The following is a 6,014-nucleotide window of genomic DNA, read 5'->3' as shown; positions in this document are numbered from 1 at the left end:
TTTGTGTACACCTCCTGCCTGTCCATATCTATGTGCACACCCTTCTACCTCTACCTGTTCTATACACCAATCAGCCAAAACATTAAACCCCTGACAGGTGAAGTGAGTTATATGGATGTTCTGGTTACAATGATAACTGTCCACAAGTGGGAATTATTGGACAACAAGTGTTTGGAAACAGGAAAATGGACAACCTGAGGATCTGATGAACTTTTACAAGGACCCGATTGTGATGGCTGACTGTGGTCACAGGATGTTGTAGGATATTTCGGGCAGACAATGGCTAGTACCAGAATGGTCCAAGGAAGGACAACCAGAGAACTGACACTTTGATACCTGGGTAGGACAACCCATCTGGTCTGTTCCAGGGAAGTGTTACTGTACCACAAATAGCTGGAAAATGAAATATGAGAGAAAGCTGTTGGAACAAATAGCGCCTTACAGCTTTCTGTGTGTTTGGGACTATATAGCCACAGACCAAATTGGAGTTCCAATGCAGATCCCTTTTATCCACCGAAAGCATCTACAAAGGGCACCCGAGTGTTGGAACTGGACCGTGAAATAGTTGTGGATAGCTGGGTGCTTTTGTGCCCTGTTTACCTGGGGCAGTACAATACACTATGGAAATAAAGGAAGATCAGCAGATACCGGGCAACTCAAAGGGTATGCTGCCATTGCCTTGGTGCCAGGTACCACAGGACATCTTCTGAGGTCTTGTGTAGTCCATACCTGGATGGGCCAGTCAACGAGGACCTACTGCGTATTGGGCAGGGGGGTTAATGTTTTGGTTGATAAGTAAATGTATATTCACACTCAGCCTCTGCCCCTTTCCCATGTATAGGTGTATATACACTCCACACCTCTGCCTGTTTCTAATATAGGTGTATATACACCTCACACATATTCCAATTTCCTATTTAGCTGTATGTACACCCCACATGTCTGCCTGTGTACCTTATAGGTGTATGTACACCCCACACCTGCCTGTTTCCCTTATAGGTGTGTGTGCACCCCACACCTCTGCCTGTTTCCCTTATAGGTGTGTGTGCACCCCACATGTCTGCCTGTTTCCCTTATAAGTGTATGTACACTCCACAGTCTGCCTGTTTCCCTTATAAGTGTATGTACACCCACAGTCTGCCTGTTTCCCTTATAGGTGTATGTACACCTAACACCTCTGCCTGTTTCCCTTACACGTGTATGTACACCCCACAGTCTGCCTGTTTCCCTTATAGGTATATGTACACCCCACACATGCTTGTTACCTGTATGTGTGTATACCCCAAATCTCTGCCTTTTTTTTTTTTTTTTTTTTTTTTTACATAGGACTATATACACCGTACACCTCTGTCTGTCCTTTACATTTGTTTGTGTATATACACCCTAGACCTCTGCCTGCCCCCTATGTACTGTGTGTGTGTTTACATTGGGCTCTTCAGGAGCATTCTTCAGGAATATAGCCGTATTGTATTTATTTCTAACATTGAACACTCACGCCTGCCTTGCATTTCAGGTGTGCGGTATTGATTTTACAAAGAAGATAGGGCGTTATGTGGATGTTTTACAATTTACTAGTATATGTGCTATAGCTAGGCTATATAGTGGAGTGTTTACCCTTGTCTGTTCTATATTCCCTGCAGGGGGTACTTTTAACTGTTTTCTTTTATATTTATCAACTGAAAAATTGTACAGTGTTTATATACCACATGCAGTGCTATGTTGATAACCCAGAAAATGGGTAGCTTTAATAGAATTTTAGGCACAGTATCTTGTGCACAAACCATAGAAGAGAAGAGAACGCTATATGGAGGATGAAGTACAATCTTTTATATATTGCGAACAGGCGTAACAGGAAGGAGTTACTTTGTATGGTTACCGGTAGCATTGGGAGTCACTTGTATGTATTAAAGAATGAAAGTCAGAATCTGGTGTGCAATTGTACTATATTTTTTAGACCTCATAATCACAGAGCTGCTCGTATGTTGTGTGTAGTGGAAGTTTGCATTTGGCAGATCTCACCTGTGATTCTTTTGACACTGTTCACTTTTCCACATTACAATCGCACGGGTTCATTTTACAACCTGCTATAAACTGTCAGCTCTGCCCAAGTACAGCAAAGGTGCATTTCTCTATTGACTTTTTCCTTTTCTGATAGCTATAGCCTTTGCAAGAGATTACATTCTGCATCTGATATCGGTTTATATGCAGTTTCATAACTGGGTACATAATTCTCCGACTGTATACAAACCACAATGTTGTAGTATCTTTAAATAACGAATCACAGAGTTGTCTTAAAAACTGATGTGTGATACTTGTTATCTGGGTGGTATTGAAAACAGGAAAACTGCTCGTCATCGTTTCCCTTATAGGTGTATGTACACCCCACACGTCTGCCCGTTTCCCTTATAGGTGTATATGCACCCCACACGTCTGCCTGTTTCCATTATAGGTGTATGTACACCCCACAGTCTGCCTGATTCCCTTATAGTTGTATGTACACCTAACACCTCTGCCTGTTTCCCTTATAAGTGTATGTACACTCCACAGTCTGCCTGTTTCCCTTATAGGTGTATGTGCACCTAACACCTCTGCCTGTTTGCCTTGTAGGTGTATGTACACCCCACAGTCTGCCTGTTACCCTTATAGGTGTATGTACACCCCACAGTCTGCCTGTTTGCCTTATAGGTGTATGTAGACCCCACAGTCTGCCTGTTTCCCTTATAGGTGTATGTACACCTAACACCTCTGCCTGTTTTGGGTCCAGCTAAAAAGGGGCTGGGGAGAACACCGAGATGTCAAAAAGATTATTGGTGTCATATAAACTAACCTGAGAGACACAAATTGCTCAAGGAACCCCTGGGGTTCCACCAGATACTGCTCTGTGATGTTAAGTCTTTAGGGGATGGCTTGTATGGTATGTGAATATAAATCATGTTTACAGGAGCCTTTTGCTGTATTTTACATGAGCTAAAAATCATATTTGTGTGTTTTTCATGCACCACGAAATTACACAACTCTCTGGTAAAGGTGCTCTTTTGCATTGCCTACCACCATTGCCTACCTTGCCATATTTAATGATAATATGCATACGCACCCTGCGCTCATGTGTTCTGTTTGTTTACATCTGATGAGCCTCTCTCTAAGAATCACCGTCAAAGCAGAGAGTGGCGGTTTGGAAGGAGTAGAAATATGTGTAAGTGTAGGACTTGTTGGTGCTTGCTGCGTTCTCACGTCTTCCCTGTAGTTTGACTCTTGAGTAGGTATTTTGGTGGCTATGCTCCAAGTTTTTTTGGGAGGCATGTATTCCCTTCCCATCTATTCCCTTGCATTGCATGCAGTAAGACATAGAACAAATCTTGTTCTTTAAAGCACATCTAGCATTGTACGTAGCAGGTCAGCTGTGATCTACCTACTTTTCTGCAAGTTTCCATAAAATCATGGTGGTGGTGTCTTTGGCTGTTAGGAAATATTTCTTTGCATCATGCAGTTTAGGAGTCTAATGTATCTTTTCTGTATTTCCCTAATAGGAATATTTTTGTCAGTGAGGAAGTTTTATGAATTACATGGTAAAAAGATAAAAATGTCAACAACCTTTGCACAGAACATGACGCACAAAGAAATCACTTGCAGGTTTTGTTCCTCAAAAGAAACACGCCTCGTGAAAGTAAAAGTTCTCACCACACCGGTGGAAGCTAAATAGAAACTAGAGGGTGTTTTCAATCGGTACACTTCAGTTATTTATATCTCATTGGCTTGCAAATAACTTTTGTTGCAATGTTTACATTTGTATGTACTTGTTTCTTTGAGGATAGGCCAAATTTTATGTAAACCCTAGCTATGGCCGGCTCCTATTTTCTCACTTCTGGTCTGATAAATAAAGCTTTCAAAATACATTGTTTTTGTGCAAAAAGTACCTGTTGATGTCAAAAGTTCAGAGCTGTCCTATGCTCACTTCCTGTGTTATACTAAAGCTGAAATGACCATTTTAGCCAAATCACTACACTTAAAAAGTGATTGGTCTTGCATTGTACAAGACAGGTACAGCATTTCCATAAACTGTGATTGGACGTCTGTACGGGGCTTTACTTTCAGATCTGAGATGATAGGCTTAATAGTATGGTGCAGTGTTCTGCCCAGCCTCCTTTAGCCGGGCACTTTTTAGTGATCACCCGGCTTTTTTTGGGTGGTCGCTGAAGCATTTGGTCACAATACAGGGGCTGCCACCCACCTACAATTTCCTACTACCCAGCTTGAAAAAAATTTTGGGTTGAACCCTGATGGCGCCCTCAGATGAGGTTGAGAATGTTGTCAGGACACATTTTCAGGAATAATATGAAATTAAAACCTTCAGCTGGTTACCAAAAAATATACAATTATTTGCTGTTTATGTTGAAGAAAATCTACCCAATTACAGGCCATCTTGTAAAACATAATTCTGTGCAATGTAATAAAATATTTCCACCCAATCCCATCACAAGTGTGCTTGCCATAGACTTGAGATTCTTGCAGATGTTGGTCACCTTACAAATCATGGCCTTATATTACTCAGCTTTGTATATATGTGCCAAGCTTTTTATTGTTTTGAAGACTGTATACAAACCCCAGGTGGTTGGCGTTCACACGCTTCCAGTTTTACAGCTCATTCAATATGTGTTTATGGAACGTTTTATCTGTAAAATGTTGATCAGAGCTAAAATTTAGGGATCTGTTTTCTGTGTTGGTACTGTGGTGCCCACATTTGTCTCGGATGTGTTTCTTCTGCGAGAGTTAGCTGCTACGGTCAGATGGTGCCCTTGTGTTGGTGCCAGTCTTTGAGCAGCTCAAAGTGAACCTGTCACAAGCCTAATACAGCAGCTGTTGTCTTCATGGGGACACAGTACTTAGTGCTCCAGAAATCACACAGCTGTCGTCTCGTTTCTGTTTTTATTCATCTGTTGTCAAGCTAAATACGGAGGCTGCCATTCGCAAACTGCGCGCCAAGACACCTGTTGAGCATTAGTGCGAGTGAGGCGACTGTCTTGGAATTGTTACGCAGCTTCTATAAGACTTTTTAGCTTAATGACAGGTTCCTTTTTAAAAGCAGTCACCTTGCTTGCAGGTTGAATAGGCGCTTCATTATCGTAAAGCTTGTGAGTCAGACAGCGGCAGCCTCCATCACAAAGATATTGAGCTTGAAGACAGATACCCTTTAACAGCTATTGGTGAGCAGCCTGTTCTGCTCTATGATGAGGAAAGGTAAAGGGATTAACGGTGGACAACCTGCTGCTGGGACTTCAATTTTGGTCCGTCATTGAAAACCTGAACGAACACTGGATTTTTACCTGAGGTGTTTCATACTACAGTCATAGGAGTGCATCTTTGAACAATAGGAGGTCATTATCATACAATATACATCGAAGAGTCACTGGAGACATCATACTATAGAAGAGCCATAAGAGACCATCTTAATACTAAGGCCATAGAAGACAACAGTTATATTATAGCTATAAAAGACCTGTAGGTGGCCATCATCGTACTACAGTCATAGAAGAGCTATGTCAGACATCTTCATGTTATAGATGTAGAGGAGACATAGAAGACCACTGTTATATTTTAGCCATAGGAGGATATCAACATACCATTGCCATAGAATACTATCTTTATTCGTTAGCCATAAAAGAGGTATAGAAGGTCATCACAATACTAAAACCATAGTAAATAATCTTCATCCTTTGGCTATAGGAGACCATCATTATAATATAGCCATGAAAGATGTATAGGAGACAATAATTTTACTATAGCCAATAAAGAAACTTAGAAGATCATCAGTACAGCTAGTAGAAGAGCTATGTGAGACATCTTCATACTATAGCTGTAAAGAAGACCTAGAAGATGATCATTATAATCTAGGCATAATAGGCGACAACTATACTATTGAACTTTAGGAGATCATCATGAAGGAGGAAATCGTTATACTACAGCCTTTTGAAGAGCTGAGTGAGACATCCTCATAGAGTGAGCCATAGAAGAGCCAT

General features: G+C 41.2%; 1 protein-coding gene across 1 annotated transcript in view; it reads left to right on the top strand.

Moving 5' to 3' along the window:
• ATRN (attractin) overlaps nt 1-6,014 on the top strand; it is a gene marked incomplete in the record, with an annotated part of 130,250 nt that overhangs the window by 1,106 nt on the left and 123,130 nt on the right.

This window comes from Pyxicephalus adspersus, chromosome 3 (genome assembly GCF_032062135.1).
Source record: "Pyxicephalus adspersus chromosome 3, UCB_Pads_2.0, whole genome shotgun sequence".
Classification (NCBI taxonomy): domain Eukaryota; kingdom Metazoa; phylum Chordata; class Amphibia; order Anura; family Pyxicephalidae; genus Pyxicephalus; species Pyxicephalus adspersus.
This window is presented reverse-complemented; position numbering and strand designations above follow the sequence as displayed.